Here is a 19,905-nt window from a genome sequence, read left to right as displayed (position 1 = left end):
CCTCCCTCTGCGGCCGCAGCCCGCGCTGTCACTTCCTCCTTGCATTGACTGCTGGGAGATGAGCGTCATCTATCGCAGGAGTCAATGCGCCTGCATCGGCCACGCTCGTCACTTCCGATGCAGGCGTGTTATTCCCTGACGAACAGCTTGTGGGCATGCCCGGAAGCTGTGCAGGGATGACGCGCCTGCACCGGAAGTGACAAGCAGGGCATTCTGGGACTCAGACGTCACCGAAGAGGACGCTCCGGCTTCAGCTGCCCACACCTGAGATGGCAGCGCTGGACAAGACATTTTCAAGGTAAGGATTTCTTCTAAAAGGTAAGTGAAACAGGGGACAGTACAGAGGCTATCATTGCTTAAATGCACTAGCCCTGACTGTCCCGGGGGTATTTTTATCTAAAAGTTTTTTTCTAGGGTGGAACTCCACTTTAATTACCTCTCTTTTAAAACAGACATATCCTATATGTAATAGGTCACAGATGAAAAGGGCTACAGACAGGACCTTTTTTCCAGGATGAACACAGTTACGGCACCTCCAGCATTTAATGTAAATAATGGCAAAAGGTGTACCTGAGGGCCTTTTAATGCTGGCTGCCTGGGGATATCTATTGTTGAGGGAGGGGGTCTATTATTGCTAAGGGGTGTCCTATGTTGCTGGGGGGGGGCAGTGGTTACATGGACTGATCTACTGTTGAGGGTGGGATCTATTTTTGATGGCTGCAGGGCGATCTATTGTTGCTGTCAGGGGTATATACATTTCCTGGTGTGGATCTAATGTTCTTGTGGGGGTGTTTTGTTGTAAGGGGGTTTATGGTTTCAGGGGCATCTATTATCAGTGGAGGGGTCTGTTGCTGGGGGATCTATTTTACTGCTTTTGTTATCAATAACAAATTCCATATAAATTGCTTAGCAAAATGATACTCTGTTCTGTTTTCTCTAAAAAGAGCAGTACTTTTTGGGAGGCGAGTAGGGGTGGAAGGAAGGGACAGTTTTTAGGGGTGGGTAGGGGGCAGAGACATGGGCATCCGCAGAACATTTTTCGGGGGGGTGGGGTTGGCATTTTAAGGTCACTCATCCTCTGCTCCTTTTTAAAAAAGGTAATGAAGGCGACCAATCAGCCACTGTGCAAGCATTTCTTTATAAAGGGGAAACGGCAGATTTTTAAAGCGTTTGGATTTTTGGCCAAAATTATCAGAACAGTTTTGCTCAAAAGGAATCGATGACAAAGTACATGTCTTTTCAAGAAGTCAGATTTACTATTAATAGTGCAAGTCTCTCGTGCTAATAAAAATAATAGAGTGATAATATGTGAAAATTAGTAATAATTACCAAACTGCTGCAACTTATTACTAAAATATAATCACCAAATCAGTGTAATAAATCACAAAATCCTACACCAAGTTGCACAAAAAAAAAAACTAATCAAAAATCTGATACCAGTATATCATATACAAGTAAAATATTACTGTGCAAAATTCGCATATAAGCAAAATCAACATGGTGAACACACACTGACTTGAACCCCTAGTGGCGAAGTCGGAAGTGACGAAACGCGTCAGCGATGGCTATATGGCAAACCGAAAGTGCTCTTAAAAGGTAGTGGAGGACGGCGTCCGTGGTCGGTTAACCAGCGTGGAGGTGGTAAGGACCACTGGGGTACTCCACTTCCTATTGTGGATTCACTAATGTGCGGTTTGGTTTTTATTAATGTAAGTGTAATGGGAGAAGGTTTATTTAACTAAAATATGTTCATCTAAAACGGTATCACACGAGGAGAGGTTTTCCTTTTTCCATATTAACCTATGGGAATCGTGTACAAGAGGTCCCTCTAAATTGCATTTTAACCTGGAGAGGATTATTGATACAGCTATCCCTAAACGCTTTTGCCCACACCATGAGAATGGGGGGGGGCACCATCTCTGGTAAGGAACCATCTAATGGGAGTTGGTGTGCACATTGGTGGTGGTTGAACAAGGTGATTGGAGCTTGATTCACGGGAACCACACCTGGAGAGTCCATATAGAATTTTAAAATGACTGAAAGGATTTTGTCCAGGATTACTTGCTATTAGCAAGAGAACTTGAAATTCATATTGGAATTTGGAATACACTTTTACAGTGATTTTCTGCTCCTTTCTAGGCAGTGAGATCGTTTTGAGCACATTATGGAACTTTAATTATATGTTCACCATTTTGATTTTGCTTATATGCAAATTTTGCATAGTTCTATTTTACTTGTATACGATATACTGGTATCAGATTTGATTATAAAAAATTTTTTGCGCAACTTGGTGTAGGATTTTTTGATTACACTGATTTGGTGATAACAGATTTATATTCTCTTCATTTGATTAGATCATTACTAGACCCCTTATTTCTAACCCTTAACTATAGTTTTTTTTTTTTAATACTCCTCTTTATAGTTTTTTTTGTACTCGAGTGAGGTGCAGGTGAGGGGGGGGGGGGAGGGGGGCGCTTCATTCCCTTTTTTCTCTCCATTCTCCCCTTTCCTCAATATTAAAACCTTACCATTTTATTTTTTTTCCCAATACTATTTTATTGTGAAAAATTACAAGACTAGATAAAAAACGTCAGTGTCTGAAACTAAACAAAACAAAAAAAAAAAAAAATTCAGCAGCTAATGGTCTCCCCAAAAAGAAGGTCAAGTATTTTGAGCGTTGGGCGTTTTGCTTAAAAACGTCGTAACGCTCAGATATAAACAGGGGCCATTGAAATGAATAGGGTTTGTCTTGTTGGGCGTTTGAGCTGATCCTAGAGAAGAAAAAACGCCCAAAAAACACTGCAAAACGCCTACATGTGAACTTAGCCTTAAGGGAAACAGGAAGTGAAAACCGTCTTCACAGCCTGTTTCCAACTGCAAATTTCGAGCTGCACTTTCTGAATGTCCCGCTGTCTTCTGGGACCTGTGTCTTCCCCAGGAGGCAGCGGGGGGGGGGGGGGGGGTGGGGGTGAAGGAGGAGGGGCTGGGAATTTTGTAGATCGAAGCAATTTTTTGGGCGGCGATCTTACCAGTAAGTGGGAGCGGGTCCCTGGTTTTGACGGGGATGTGAACAAGTGGAGCGCCCCCTTTTGGCGGGAGCTCTAGTAGAGTTGCCTGTTTTCAATTATTTGCTGTATGGCAAGTGGTCTGTTACCATGAAGAAATCGGTAATACCATCTTTGAAGGTTTTACTTTAAAGATATAGAAGATAACCAAACATTGATTAAAGCACAAAAAGATATCTTATTGGGACCAAGCCTAGGTTTAAATCTGTGCGTGTTCGCATGAACACAGCAGCCCATTCATTTGCTAGGTTGCTGTACCTAGGTTTCCTGCAGGGAAAAAGTCGAAGTCTCTATTTTTTTATTTTTTAAACGTGTGGTTTCACACACTCGAAAAGGCACCACGTTTTCCAATGCATGGAGGGGATGCCCGTCTACAAAACAGCAGTGAATTTTAGCTGCAGGTGCCTGCACAACAGTGGGAACCAAGCCCTATACTGGATAACGCAAGACTTTGTATCAGAATAATATATTTTTTTTTGTAGGTGTTTAATTTATTTATTGCACATTATGTACATTGCTAAGTATTTTTAGGGACAACGTGTAGCACGGTTTCGCTTGACACCTTCAGTTGCACGTTATATTTTTAGTCTGAATAGCAGCTCTGAATAGATATTTCACAGTAAAACCTAAAGCCAAGGTTTTAGTTAATTTTTTTCCCCTCCTGCTGTAGTCCCATAACTTACCTGTGAATAAAGAATGTTCTACATCTTGTAGGATGATGCTTTATAAATAAATATTCTATGCTGTAATGCCCAGTCCTCTTCACGGCTCTGAACTCCTGAGTTTCAGGGTTAATTCCATTTACTGATGTCAATGAATGCAACATGGTCTGCGATTTCGGGGGATTCTGTCATTTATCCACTACTCACAGACCGTGTTACATTCAGTGAAATCAAATAATGGACTTATGTCAGTGGAGGAAAGAGGGAGGAGGGAGCAGCTGCCATCCCGACCTTCAGCAATACATTGAATGGTAAACCAGAATCTTTTAACCCCCTTAGTCCTGGATGTTCAGAATTGATGGGAAGAGGACCAGGCACCACAGGCAGAAGATTTCTTTAAGAATTATAAGCCGGACATACTTCAGGAATTTTATTTGACCATAGAGTAGTTAGAAATAAAAAAAATAGACTTCAGATTTAAAGTAGTTGTAAAGTCAGAAGGTTTTTTTTTTTTTTATCTTAATTTATCTTGATGCATTCTGTGCATGAAAGGGATTGTAAAGGCTCTTCCCCCCCACCCCAATAAAACAACATGTTATACTTGCCTCCTCTGTGTAGCTGGTTTTGCACAGAGTGGCCCAATCCTCTTTTAGAGTCCTTCTTCTGTGATCCTGGCCCCTCCCACCTATTCAGTGCCCTCACAGCAAGCTGCTTGCTATAGGGGCACCCGAGCAGAGTCACAGCTTTGTGTGTCCATTCACGGCCTCACGTTGCTGTGAGAGCACTCAAGAGGTGGGAGGGGCCAGAAGCTCCAACCATGGACCCGAGAAGGAGAATCTGGGCTACTCTGTGCAAAACCATTACACAGAGCAGGTAAGTAACAAAAACAAGACTTTAGTATCACTTGAATATATTTGGTCTGAAAAATAATACTGCAGGGGAAATCTATTGGATTGAAGCCAAATACTACAGGAAAAGTTGGTTTTGCCATTTTATCTTTTAATGGGCTATTCATTTTTTGCTTGTTCTTTTGTGCTGGTGTTCTGCTTCAAAATGGTAACAAATTATAACCCTGGTAAGAGTTCACCTCTCTTGGTGCTCAATTTGCTAGGAAAATAAGGGTCCATGATGCCTACATGTTTAATGACCAGGCCATGTGGACAAATTTAATTGTTTTACTGAAATATCTAAAAAAAGCATGAAGGAAAGAAAGACTATGCAATAGAGGTAATTTTTGATCAAATTATACATTGTTTATATAGCAAATTACTATAGTGCTGCTCAAAATTGAATGAAAATTATAAATATTATTCACATTTGGGCTCATACGCCATAGCATACAAAGCACCAGTGGAAATAAATATGCATTGTTCAAAAACTCATAAACCAAGGCTGCAGTTGGCGAAGTCTCATTACAGTTAACATGTGACCAGGCTACGGATATTAAAAATAGTACAGTATTTCTATATCCTTTCCAAGCATTAATTTAGCTTTAGCAAGGTTCACAGCAGAAGCACATAAAGTGGACCCTCCACCACTCTGCACTGTTCAGGAGTGCATACTGTGTGACCCAAAAGCATTGAAATCTTTACATTGCTAATCAAAACCGAGCATTTTTTGGGAAGGGCAAGGGAGCAGTGTGAGTTGAGCTGCCCAAAAAAAAAAAAAAAAACTCCAGCATTTCTTCTATGAAGTTTGTGGATGATTTGCTCCACAGTGCCTACAGCTATAAAAAGGTCAAAAAGTGGTTATTTTAAATCAGATTTACAGCTTAAAATGTGGAAGAAAAGCCTTGCATTCAAATACTTTGGATATCTAAGTGGATCACTTTGTGCAAAACTGTTAAAATCATCATGTTTTTACTTTTTTTGAATTTACTGTCAACTGTCATGTGACCGCAGTCCACCTATCTGCATAGTGTTAGGTTGGTTGGTTGGCATGTCTATTAAGTCCTAACAGTATCACTTCCAGAAGCAATGTACCCTGCAGATCACATCTCCGTCAGAGCGCTCTCATGAATGAGGATGCTTGAATGTCCACATTTGCTGCTCAGGACAGAGGCAGGACAGAGGCAGGACAGGGTGGGAGGAGGGAGCCAATGACAATGGTACCAGGATGTGTACTTGAGCACCCTGATTTGGCTGGACAGGCAAACCTTGTCGGTGAAGGAGGATTGCTGAATGTCTAGATTAGATGCTTTTTTTCTAATCAGATGACATTTAGCACTTCAAAATATTGTTTAATATAAGCGTTTATTCGATTATTCATACAAATAAAGGGTAGTTTTATTTTTAAACTGGAACTCCACTTTAAGAGTATATAAAACCGATTATCCATAGCCTGGCAGCATATTCACTTTAAAAAGGTGCCCGATTAGATCTTTACTCCAACAATAACCCCAGTGCTCTAGAGAAAGTTTGGGGCTCCCTAAAGATGCCATGCAAATACTTTCTAAATTGCTATAGGCAACCTCTTATATGCATGTCTAGCAAGAGGTTGCTAAGCCACCAAGCACTACCTTAAACAAAAAAAGAAATAAAAAAAAATAAATAAATTAAAAAAATTAAAAAAAAGGGGGAGAGGATATGTATTTTCTCTATATCTGAAAGATTGGGCTTTTCAGTGGACTCTGTGGACCTCTGGGGAGGCTGGTGGTCACACTGCATGTACAACATTGCACCTTTGCTGCTGCTGTCCGACTGTGGCCTTAATAAAAAAAATATATATCTTAATTATTTATTTATTTATTTATTTATTTATAGGACCACAGAAGAGATCTGCTTTCAGTTTAGTGAACTGGCATTCGGGAGACAAACTATTGTCCCAATTTAACATAGCACACACACAGCCATTTGCATTCTTTCTGCCCTTTAGTTTCGGCACTTGTGGCAGGGCACCCCAAACGGGTGCAGCATTCCAAAGAAGACAGAGGAAATATTTAATCTGCAACTAAGTGGTAGAAACAGGCATCAAAATCAATTAGGGTCTAAAATGAATCATGCAATTCGAATACAGGCAGCACATGAAATAAACACAAGGCATAACGTGACTCCTTAACCCCACAATGGGTACATCTAACCGAGTACAAATTTGATCTGAGTGGCAGAGGAGTGTATGGGAGGGCACAGAGCTAAAGTGTAATTTGTTAGAAACCATTTAAGTGACAAGGGCAAGGAATTAATTTGCATTATTTTACATAAATCACCACGCACACTATATACGATTACCCCTTTCAATATGCACAATGCCTGTACATTTTAAATGTGACAAAGCTACAACATAGAGGGAATGCGTAGATATCTGCTCTCGATAGATTAAAAAATAAATATATAAAATATATTTAAAAAAAAAAAAAAAAGGAAAAAAATGGGGTTTAAGGTGCACAAATGTTTTTCAGCCAGAATTCCAATATAAGTAAAGACTTTTATATGGGTGTGTAAAGTTTACCACTATGGCTAGGTTCACACTGCTGAAATCCAATTTTCAGTGCGATTATGTAGCGCAACTTGGAAGCAGTTTAAAATATACTATGGGCCGAAATGTGCTGGAATTGCAACAAAGTTGTACAGAAACCTTTTGCCGTGCCAAGTTGCATTGAAGTGAAGGGCACCAATGAAAACCAGGTGATGTTCCATTGTCATGGGAATCTGTGCAACTCACGCATCTAAAATTACAATAGTGAAAATGGAGCCTAATACAGCTGGTTTGCAAAAGGTGTGAAAAAAGGTAATCTATACCAGACTGATCGTGTCAAAAGGTCCTTGCCCCCTTTGAGAAATGGTTGTTCAGTTTTCCATATCTAATACAGTTTTAACATCTCTACCATCTATGAAAAATAATAAACAGAAAAACCTGGACCTTATAGGCACTAATGAATAAAAATGAACACATTTTATTGAATTACATCTGATCACAGCTCAAGTGTTTCCATTGCTTCAATGTGGCCTTTCACTAAGGCCTATATGACCCACAGCTACTAAGTACTTCACAGCCTGATGGTTTGACTTTAGCCACTGGCAGACTACCCACCATGCATATACTGCTGCAGGGCGGCCACTCTGCGCTGGATCACATACCTAGTATGTGATCTGCCCACTGGGGTCATGCTCGCTAGCCCCCACGCATGACCCCCGGCTGTGCTGCGATTCATGTACAAAAATAAATCGGCCAAAATGGCAATGGCCAAAATATTGGTATCGGCAAAGAAAAAACGATATCAGTCGAGTCGATCACGAATATCTATATACAAAGGTTTAGACTTTTATTTGATTTAAGGGCTAGTTCACACCACATGCAGTCCACTGCGTTTTTTTTCTGCATCAAAAACACATGGAAAGTAGGTTATATGGTTTCCAATGGCATAGTTCACACCAGTGCAGTCTTTTTTTTTTGCCTGGAACAAAGTAGAACATGCTGCATTCTTCCTGCACTAGACTGTACTGAAACACAGTAAAATGCATAAAAAAAAAAAAAAAAAGCATATGGAACAGATCTTGAGTGTTTTTGTGGTGTGTGAACAAGCCCTAAAACTGCATGCGTTTCACAAAGTGATTGTTTGCAAACCCTTTAAATCTACTTAGTGGCAGTTAGCCACTTTATACCATCCTGTCTGTTTATTAATCCTGTGTGCCCCTGTGTTTTATAAAAATAAGCTGTTTACCAGTTTTTAGAGTGCCGATCATGTGACCCGCTGGTTCTCTACTCTCCCAGAGAAGGAGGGAGGAGGAAGGAGGAGGAGGAGAAGGAGGAGGAGGGAGAAGGGAGGCAGTGGGTAACGTGAGCGGCGAACGGCACACTGAAAACTGGTAAAAAACGGCTTATTTTTATAAAACTCAGACACGGGCACACAGGATTATTAAAAAAGACAGGATGGTATGAAACTTTAAATGAACTACTGACTCAGGAGCAGACAGGCAGGAGGGGGTTGGGCGGGGTGGAAGAGGAGGACAGGAGAGATGTGGATGACAGAGGCATGTAAACTGACCACACTGAGGGCCCAGCAGCCATGGCATACTATGGTCAGTTTACAGAGGGGAGGGGGGGGGATGGGAAATAGCCAGGCAGGATCAGCCAGGTATTTTAGGTGATATTGGGGGGGGGGGGTGAGACCCACTGTTTGTACCTCCTCGCCCGCCCTGTGCTGGACAGGTTGCTAGAAATCGCTAGCCTCCTAGCAACCAGTGACATCACGGTCCCGAGAGGACCCAGCATTCAGAGCGGAGGAGGATCTTCATCGTCCTCCTCCGCGCCTATTACTGACTCTCTGGCTCCACCCACCGCCTCCCTCCATCTTCTAATGTATGGCTGCTGCGGCTAGGAAGGACAGGAGCAGAACCAGAGTCAACCTGCTATCTGTGGGGAGTAGTGAGTGACAACATAGTATGTGTTATGGGGAGGGGGGGGGGGAGTCATTTTCGGTTTTTGGCCAAGGGTATCCTGAATTTTCAGCTTCGGCCCAGAATTTTCATTTTGGTGCATCCCTAGTTATTACCGCTTTAAGCTAAGCGGATATAACCTTGCAGCCGCAACCATCTATAGCAGAGTACACGGCCAGCTATGAACCTACTTGATAGGCCAAACTGATAGATCTACAAAAGTGTTATGTAATGTACAGTATATTAAATCACCTAAAACCACTTAACATGTAAAATTGTTCTCCAATGGCCCAGTACTCCACAATCACCATGTTACTAGTGAGAAATATTAAAAAATATATAGGGCTATCAATATTAAGCGATCACAATTCTTTTTATATAGAACTTGTTAATTACTCTAAGGCTCCATTCACACTCGTACGACTTGTGTGCCCTCAAGTCGCCCCAAGTCTCTTGTCATAACAAATGCAATGTAAAATGAATGAGAGCCGTCTTAATATGCACTACTGAAGTCGCTCCGACTTCAGAAAAGGGTCCTGTACTACTTCAAGGCGACTTGTATCCGACTTGTGCCAATAGACTTCAATGGGAGTCGCCTCCTTATCTTTTGTCAAGCGACTTGTTATCAGACTTTCCAGGAAGAAGGAAAATTAGCCAGGCATTCCCCACATTGCAGCCATGCCTACAGTTCCTATATACCATTATCTCTGCCTGGTCTGTGTGAGTGGCACTGGTGGACGCTGATACGTGGCACTGATACGTGGCAGTGGTGGACACCGATACGTGGCACTGGTGGACACCAATACGTGGCACTGGTGGACACCGATACGTGGCACTGGTGGACACCGATACGTGACACTGGTGGACACCGATACGTGACACTGGTGGACACCGATACGTGACACTGGTGGACACCGATACGTGACACTGGTGGACACCGATACGTGACACTGGTGGACACCGATACGTGACACTGGTGGACACCGATACGTGACACTGGTGGACACCGATATGTGGCACTGGTGGGCAGTGCCACTGGTGGACACAGATACGCGACACTGGTGGGCAGTGCCACTGGTGGACACTGATATGTGGCACTGGTGGATTCTGATACGTGGCACTGGTGGGCAATGAGGAAATGACTAAAAAAAAAAAAAAAAAAACAGAAAAGGGGAATTAGGTCACAACACATCATATTCTGATTGGCCAAATACAAAGTCGTCTATCATATAGGTCGCTTTAAATAATTCACAAGTCGCGGTAAAGTCGCTCCGTCATGGGGCGACTTATGGTCGCGGTAGTGTGACCCGAGTCTAAATGTGAGCTGCAAATCATAACAAAATAAAAAATAAAATAAAAAAGAAGGAGGGGAGGAAATATTCATAAAGATTCAAAACAAATCAATAGAATCCGAGCAGAATCATGATGTTCAATATATGGCAGATGATGCATCTCAAAAAGTGGTCTGCAAGAGAGACCCAAATAAAAATGGACATGTGGACAATCTTGAGTATGGATCCAACATCAAAAGCAAGGGTAAACCCAATTAACACATCTGGGATAGAAAAGAAAAAAAAAAAAAAAAAAAAAAACGAACACACCTTTAACCCTTCAAAATGTATTCAATCTAGAAAATCACAGCATTAAATCCAGCAGCCAAGGCAGACCCATTACTAGAATATCATTGACAGAGCTTTTTCCATCTCTCCCAGCTCATCTGTGAATGCAGGGGAGCCATGTTACTGATTTTCCAAGGGGTTAGGTTAGCTCTGAAGCTTATCTGGTATATCCATGTCTCAGGAGCACAATCCTCCATTTCTTTTATGTCAAGGGAGGAATTTTTTCCAGCCATTTCTGGTTGGAGAATCTAGCAACCTTAATGGCCCTCTGGATTCAGTAAGTCACAAGTCAGTAAGACGCTGGAAGAATCTCCAGAGGCAACAAACTGGAGTTTTGCTAACTTTCTCCCTTCACGCATTGAGCGTTAAAGAATAGCTTCAGAGGCACAAAAAAAGAGCGGCTTTCTTTTCTACGCTGAAAAAACTGCTGTCCCAAGGGGTCCTCACACCTATCTCTGTAAAAAGAGGATTGCACAGCTTCTATTCCAACCTGAAAACAGAAAACTAATTCTGAAAATCAGAAAGGTCTCAAGTTCAGGATGAAAAACACAGAATCAGGGATTGCTTTATTTTATGAAGAGGGCTTGCTGACATTAATGGATATCAAGAATGCCTACATCCTGGAAAACTCCAGCCTCTCCAATAGTTTCTGCAATTCCCAGTGGAGGATCACCAATTCAACTTTGTGGAGTTGCCTTTTAGTCCGCCAATGGCAACCAAAGTGTTTACCCAAGGTGTTGGCTCTGGTTCTGGGGTTGTTGAGGACCCAGAGAATATCAATCGTGGGGTACCTGGGTGGCAAAGTTGAAAGTACTGCTCCCAGCAAGAGAAATGTCTACCTCTTCAATCCCAGGTAGACTCCCTAAGGTAGTTGGAAAGTCCCTCAATTTTGGCCTGCTTGAGCGGTTTTACTCTAGAGCTCTTCAGCTCAATAGTATGGAACAAATGTCAGGAGTCTCTGAATCTGCAAAACGCAGCCAACTCCAAGACCAGTTCAGTTCTGCAACGGTGGATATCTATGAAGATACAGGGGAATCCCTTCTTGCAATAAATTTGAAGGTCTGGATGACAGATGCGGGCCTGTTGTACTAGGGAATGTGCTCTGCAGAACCTCTCAGGTTGGGGTATGTGGTTGTCAGAGCAGCGGAAGAATGTCCTGGAACTACGGGCACTTTGCTGGCTCTGGTCTGTCTACCTTCAGCGTTCACCCATCAGGGTGCATACAGATAATGCCATAGTTGTGGCGCACAACATCAAGGAGAGAAAATAAATCATGCTGCTCTGAAAAAGCAGAACAGCCTCATAGTGTAGAATTGCTTTATTTTTTATTTTTTTTTAGTTTTGTCATTGTTTATTGTGAAATTAAAAACAGGCAATAAAAAGTAAAAACTCAGCGTACAGTTTTCATGTCTCTGAAAAGACGAACACATTACAACCCCCCTCCCCTTCCTCCCGGGTCTGGGAGTGACCGGCGTACTTCACGAGGCCCCGGCTGCAGATGGGGAGCCCAGCAGACAGCATGGGGGGTTTCGACAGGGAATGTTCAACCAACTAAAAGCACAGGGACAAAGGGAAGTCATCCTTTTTACATAAAAAAAGAAAAACAAAATAAAAATTAATTACTCACGGGCTGTTCCAGTGAATAAAACCGTGTATTTTTTTTTATTTTTTTTTTGGGTGATGAGAAGTGAAGGGCAAGAAGATCTCAGATTAGTCCTAAGTTCTACACCCAGCCCTCACTAAACAGCCTCCAAATGGCCAGGATTACATTGCGTTTTGTAGATGGGAAACAAAACTGGGAGGGGGGGGAAGAGGGACGAAGGGGGGGGGGGGGGGGGGAAAGAACCTAAAAAAACAAAAATAAAATACAACTAGAGGACTTTATACACTGCTTCTCCCCTCATTGAGGTCAGCAGCAGAGACTGTCATCTCCAGACTGGCAACGAGTGACGGAAAGTGACATTCACTGGGTCTGTGGCCCTGGCTGTGCTGGAGGAGGTTGTGTGGGTGGGGCTCCTGGTGCCTGTCCATAGTATGCTGCTTGCTGTCTGTAATACTCTGCCCATGCCGCACTATAGTCTGGCTGGACTGCAGGTGGGGCGGCTGTTGCTACTGTGGCGGTGGCTGCTGCAGCTGGAGCACCAGCAGTTGCTATGGCAGCTGCTGCTTGAGCTTTTTTCTTGTAATATTCCTCCCATGCTTTTGTATAGTCTGGCTGTCCTGCAGGTTGAGATGACCCATCTTCTTGTAGTATTCTTCCCAGGCCTTTGTGTAATCAGGCTGGCTGGCAGTTGGGGGCTGCTGGGGCGGTTCTCCTTGTGGTGGTGGGACGGGGACAGCGGGAGGATGTCCAGGGGCGGGGGCAGGAGGCTGCTGGTAAGGGCTGCTGGTAATAGTGTGAGTAATAAGCAGCCCAGGCTGCACTGGGGTCTGGAGGTTTTGCAAACTGAGCATGCGCCTCTGTTTTATCAGGAGATGGATTGGGGATGGGGTCGTGAGGAGCTGGCGGCTGCCCCCACTGGGGATACGTGCTTCCCCAACCTTGTGGCGGATATTGGTGTGGGGGAGGTGGTGGCGGAGGACCCGGATGTGGAGGAGCTCCTGGAGGTCCGGGTGGGTAAGGGCCAGGGTTAAATGGTCCCATGGGTCCAGATGGACCAGGACCAGGAGGGCCAGGCCCAATCGGACAAAGTGGGCCCTCAATTTTTTCTTCAATTAGTTGTTTGGCATGGTCAATCTGTTGTGGTGCACCACGGATAATGAACATTTTAAAGTTGGGGTCACCGTTCGGTGGCGGCTGTCGGGAGATCTCCACAAATGCGCCCGTCTGCTGGTTAATTACCTTAACATTCTCCCCACCTCGGCCAATTACCAGGCCACATTTATGAGTGGGAATGGAGAATGTCATTTCACCACCAGGTGGTCCCCATGGTCCTTGCCCCCTGCCCCTTCCTCTGCCACCTGGTGGCATGCCAGGGCCTTGGGGTCCAGATGGACCACTCCTCAAACTTTGCAGCAGGTCCCCAATAATCCTGGCTGCATGGTCACACCTGTCTGGTGGACCCATGATGTGTGCTATCTTATCGGGATCAGACCCATCATCTTGTTTAAACTGTATCCTGACACCAGCATCATTCTGAATCTTCTTAATCATCTCACCGTTACGTCCAATTACCACCCCCACCGAATGCCGTGGGACAAGTACATCTATTCCTCCTCTGGAACCATATTCATTTCCTCCTCCTCCGCCGCCTCCTCCTCCACCTCCAAAGTTACCACCTTGATCTCTTTCTCTCAAAAGATCCATAACCATCTCACAAGCTTGCTGCACTTTGAATGGTTCTCCAACAATTCGAAGAGGATTGTCCACATTGGTGCCCTGGGAGGCATCTTGAATAAGGATCATCTTGACCCCAGCACGCTCTTGTAACTGTTTGATGGTTTCTCCACCCTTGCCAATAATCAGCCCAGCTTTTCCAGCGGGGATCATGATTTCTTGTAAAGATCCATTCTGTCCATTGGAGTGGTCATGGAACTGGCTAGGTGGTCCCCCACGACCCCGTGCAACTATTTCATCAAGCATCATCTTGGCTTTTTGAAAAGAATCTGGAGAGCCTGTCAACGACACAATTCTGTCTGGCATTCCTCCACTGTCTGGAGAAATCTGAACTTTACATCCCGAGTCTTGCTGGATCTTATTTATCTGTTCCCCGCCACGACCGATGACAAGTCCCACCATGCTGTCTGGCACACGATACTCTTCAGTCATTGTAGCCGACCGAGGAGGGAGGACTGGCGCAAGTGGCTGGGACATAGCTGGTAATTCATTTTCTAGGAAGTCTTCCATGGAAGGCTCTGAGAGATGGCTCCTCCCACGTTCGCTCTGCGTCGCCATTTTCTTGCATTCCGGTTTGTCTCCATCTTCAAGCTGCCTCTTCTGTCCGCCAAAGTTGAAATCTGGGGTGTTATTCACTCCACTGGTGGCCTCACCGCCAATTTTTGCTGCAATCTGTCGGGCCCTCTGTACGGCGTCGGCGAAGGCGTCCTTGCGGTTCCCGGTCTGAGCTCCGGGATAGTCGGACATGGCGGCGGTGGAGATAGCGGCTCCTCAGCGGGCTCGTAGAATTGCTTTATTAAGTGGAACACATTTAATTATTGATAATAATTGATGCACTCACTAGTCCAGGAGGGTGGTGAATGGCATAAACTAAGCCTAAAAAGAGTTCTAAGCAACAGTGTCAAGCCATTCATTTGCAGCAGTCTTTCACAAACCCAAACAAGTAGGATGAACAGCAGCTCTGTGAAGGTGTCCATCCCGTCTGGCAGTACTGGTGTTTCACTGCACATCAGTGGTGGCCTATCTCCCAGCGGCAGCTACAGACAAACTGGTTGACAATGTGGCTCAGGACAGTGTCAGCTGACATTTATGCCATTTCCCCTCCTGGACTAGTGAAAGCACCACTTAATTTTTTTATTTTTTATCTGTGCTCCACTTAAAAAGCAATTACTATGCTGCCCTGCATCCTTTTTTGCTTTTCTCTCCATTAGATCTGAGAAAAAACCTGTGTTCAAAGCTGCAGCATTGCCCTTAGCTAGCGACAGCTATTCAATTTATAGCATACTGCTTGACATCCAGGATAGGAGGTGTTGGTGAGAGATATTGTTACATGGTGGTATTTGTTGTTCTTAAAGTTTCATCAAATATGCCCTCTGGTGGCCGATTTTGCACTTGTTCATTTATTAATTCATTATACTAGACTTGCGCTCCTTCTCCCTGCAATCCATAGATCAGGAAAAAAAAAAAAAAAAAAAAAACAGTAAGTGAACACAAAAAAAAAAAAAAGGTGCATGTGAATACACACAAAAAAGTGCACTTAGGGGTGTTCTTTGTCCCCCCCCCCCCCCTGAAGGGGCAGGACCTCCACCCTGATCCCCCGGGCACAAGGCTCCTGACAGGGACCAAGGGTTTCCAATGGTCTGCCTAGCCAGAAGGCCTGGCAGACCCAGTTCTTCTGGGCAGCCGAAGCCGCACCAAATACTTGGTCGAGTGGCTCTCTCGAATAGAGAGACCCCCCAGGGACAGAGGAGGAAGGAACCAGAAGGCCACACATCCTTCGCCTAGACTTCAGGGTAAGCCCAAGGACTCACACTCTCCATCTGTCCTAGTGAGAAGAAAACACACAAAAGTGAAAAAGGTGACAACGTGGGAGAAAATAAAAGTGGCCGTGCATGGTGCACTGGCCAGGCCCTGGTAACAAAAATTGCCCCGGACTTTAGCCAAAAGGCCCAGCCTGAAAAGGCACAGTGCAGAAAAAAAGTGTTTGGGTGTGGGACCCCAATGTGTGAACTAGCACATGGTCACAGCTCCAAAGTGTTACTAAGAGCACCTCTGGGGTAACCACTCCCAGAGGGCACAGACACCGCAGACTCTCTGCCTTCCCAGCCCATGGCCAGACAAGGTAGAAGGAGGCAATGGATCCTTCCAGCTTTCTCGGGGAGAACTTACTTCCGGCCCCCAACTACCTATGGGTGCTCCGGTTTCAGTTCCTGCCTGTACTAACCTTCCAGGTCCCCATCACTCCAGCAGGTTTGCATAGCCACCACCCAACCTTGGCCAGGTCAGATGACAGCACAGCGCCCCCACTGGATCACTGATAAGAACAGATATACACTTGAACTTTGTCAAAAGGCCGAAAAGCGATTACTGTGGAATAATTGTGTTTCCGACCCTGTAGTCCCTACCATGCTCAAGACAAGAAAGTAAACCTGCAGGAAATTGTACCACCATATGGTAAGCCTTTTTCACTTGGTGTTAAGCTCCTCAATTTCATCCCCGACAGTACTCACTGTCTCCGCAGGACCTTGATTTGGCGTCATCTTTGCATCTCTCTTTCTGATCCTCTTTGAGAGATTCTCTTGCTCTTTACATGTCTTTTTGGGTGCGAATACTTCAGCTCACAGGGTCATGGAGTTGGTCGTACTGTCCTGCAAGCACCTTTCCTGGTTCCTAATCAGAATAAAGGTGGTGTTGACTATTTTGTCCTCCTTCCTAGTTAAGGTGTTTTTTTTCCATTCCACCGAATCAGGACATTGTTGCCATCTTTTTGTACTAATTCTAAGCTTACTAAGGAGAAGATGCCTCACTCTTTGGTTGTTGCTTGATCAGTTCGAGTTTATCTGAAGTCACATGGGTCAGGCAGCTTCTTGATCAACTATTTCTAGGTGGGTTCATCAGCTTATTTCTAGGACCTATGGAATCAAGGGCCAGGTTCCTACTTTCCTGATAAAGGCACATTCCACCAGGAGTGTTCGTACTTCCTGGGCAATCAAGCATCTTTTGTTCAATTTTGTAAGGCTGTTACCCGGCCTCCTCTTTACACAGTTAAAGTTCTACCAGGTAGATGTTCACGCCACTGCAGAAGCCAGTTTTGGGAGAAAGGTCTTGAGGGCAACTGGGGTTCCCTTCCTGTTCAGTTTTTGAGTTTTGGGAGTGTTTGGCCTGGTTTCTGTGTTGCCCACCCTGTGCTCAGTGCTTTTGGACATACCAAGTAGTTAAGAATATTAGGTCCCCTGTGTTCTGTGATTTACAATTAAGAAATTAGGGCTTTCTTGTACAATCCTTTTCTTGAAGTACATCACAAGACACAGAGATTCCTCCCATCAGGTCTCTTCCACATTACTACAAAAGTGAGGCTTAGCTGAGCTGGGAGGGGTTATGCCTTGCTGCGGATTCCTGCCTTTTTTCAGCCCATGTCCACTGACCTAAAAGGAGGACAGATTCATTTAAACTTGTCATAAAGTCCTCTGTGTCTTGTGCTGTACTCCAAAAAAAAAAAAAAAAAAAAAGGATTTTACAGGTAATCCAAAAAAGCCAATATGGTTTTAGGAGCTGTATGTCCTGGCATGTGGCATCTGTTCATCATCAAATTGTAAGCCTCATGAAAGCACCCAGGATGGCTCAATTAGAGTATGCCATATGTTAGAGAGTATTGCACTGGCATGCCTTCAAATGTGCAGATTATTGTCCACAAGAACAAAATATATGGCAATCTTTGGTCATATCAGAACAAATGCATCACAGACAGCTCACTGAATAGTTTACAACAGAAGTCCATTCAATACATGTTAATGTCTATTCGCCCAAATGCAGAATAATCCACTTGATCTTAAATATTTTCATAGGGTCACTATGAGATCACTGCCTGATGTGGCTTTCCTGCATGCAGCCAGGGGATAAGCTCTTCATATGCAATGGGATTTGTCACCTAAATTGCCCTCTCAAAACTGAAAACAGTGCTTTAATGGCTTCCAGAAGACTCAAGGACACCATCCGTATCAATTCTGGACAAGAAACGCATCCCGTTTTCACTTTCGCACGAACTAAACACACATGAAATGACATCACTTCCTCATCAACAAGAAAAACTTGATAACCAATCAAAAACCGTTTAATATGAGACTTGTAAATTTATTATAAAAAAGTCACCAGTGGGGACTCACATCAACAAAAAATGATGATGAACCAAGAAAACCAACTTTAAATTAAATAAAAACTTAGTCATTGAGGCCTGGTTGTCTATTCCACTTAAACGGTATATCCATTTTCTTTCAAGTTGCAGCAATTTCTTATAATCCCCAACTTTCACTTTTAGGAACGTGATCCAAATCCTACAAAAATACTCAAGATTTCGCATTATGATTTGGCTTGTGCAATAGGGGAGGGTTACAAAATGCCTGATATGCGATATCAAAATGTAGGATCTACCGAATCAAATCCCTAACGATCTGTCACTTCCAAACCCCTGCTTTGGCCGAAACAGAAATTCTATGAATTCTCTAATAAACCCCATAGAATGCTTGTGTCCAGGTTCAATCCACGCCCCTTCCACGCTTTTCCTAAAACCCCAATACAGACTGATGGGGCACCTACCCATTGTCCCCAGACCATGGCTAAGGTGTTTGGGGAATTTTACCAGAAACGTTACAATTGCCTCTCTCCACCCCTCCACCCACCCTTTACACAGAACTCCTTAGACAATTTTCTGGAGGATATCCCCCTACCGCACTTGACCCCTTCCGACCGTCGGCAACTGAATGCCCCTATTACACTCAAGGAGCTCTGCGCCACGATTAAAACTACCTGCCCATAAATCCCCGGGCCCCCCATATGCTAACCTTTTACAAATCTTTACTAGAAGGTAATTTCTCACTCCTTTATTACTGTTATTCTGAAGCCGGGTAAGGACCCATCCCTCCCCGACAACTATAGGCCCATAGCGCAAACTCTGATGAAAAAGATTTTTACGAAAATCCTTGCCAATTGCATCTCCCATTTACTCCCCAAATTGATAGATAAGGACCAGGTAGGCTTTATTCCAACTAGACATGCTGGGGATAACACTAGGCGCACCATAGATCTAATCGATATGTTAAATAGGGTGAAATGTCCTGCCATTATTCTGAGTCTGGATGCCCAAAAGGTGTTTGATCGCTTAAGCTGGCCTTATGATTGCTGCATTGTCTAGCTATGGTTTCAAGGGCCCATTCATTTCAGCCTTGCAGGCTCTCTATTCTACCCCCACCTCCCAGGTTAGGTTGTCTTTTTTGTCACAGACCTTCCGCATGTCCAATGGCACCAGGCAGGGCTGACCACAATCCCCTCTCCTCTTTATATTGTGCCTGGAGCCCCGAGCAGCTGCTATCCCGGCCAACCCAGACATGTGGGGAGTCCCCATGCGACAGAGGGAGTATAAATTGTCCCCATTTGCAGATGATATACTGCTGACATTAACTCACCCCTGCCTTTCCCTCCCATCCCTTCATGCTCTGCTAACTAAATTTAGCTTTCTGTCGGGCTATAAAATCAACACTTCCAAGACAAGAGGCTTTGCCCCGTCACTTTCCCTCTGAGGACCTCCCAGCGCTGCAGGAAAACAAACCTGTACAGATGGACTTTGGCTGCCCTTAAATATTTAGGGGTACTGCTTACACCCACATACCCATCTCTCTATCAGGTGAATTACCTGCCCATATTTAAAGACATTAGGGAGATGTTCAATCACTGGAATTCATACCCTATTTCCTGGCTAGGTAGGATACATGTCCTGAAAATGTCAAAATTACCCAAGCTGCTTTATTTCTTTGAAACACTCCCAGTGCAGATCCCCATGTCCCAATTGAAAAA

At 44.1% G+C, this 19,905-nt stretch overlaps 1 protein-coding gene and 1 pseudogene across 3 annotated transcripts in view; both read right to left on the bottom strand.

Annotated features, from left to right (window-relative positions):
- The window catches only part of WNK2 (WNK lysine deficient protein kinase 2), a 403,248-nt gene that overhangs the window by 341,963 nt on the left and 41,380 nt on the right, over positions 1-19,905 (bottom strand). The window lies entirely within an intron of this gene.
- LOC309561611 (far upstream element-binding protein 2-like) lies at positions 12,065-14,833 on the bottom strand (annotated as a pseudogene). The gene has a single exon. The product of its transcript is annotated as a far upstream element-binding protein 2-like (transcript).

The sequence above is a fragment of the Pelophylax lessonae genome (assembly GCF_965119305.1).
Source record: "Pelophylax lessonae genome assembly, chromosome: 8".
In the NCBI taxonomy this organism is placed as follows: Eukaryota; Metazoa; Chordata; class Amphibia; order Anura; family Ranidae; genus Pelophylax; species Pelophylax lessonae.
This window is presented reverse-complemented; position numbering and strand designations above follow the sequence as displayed.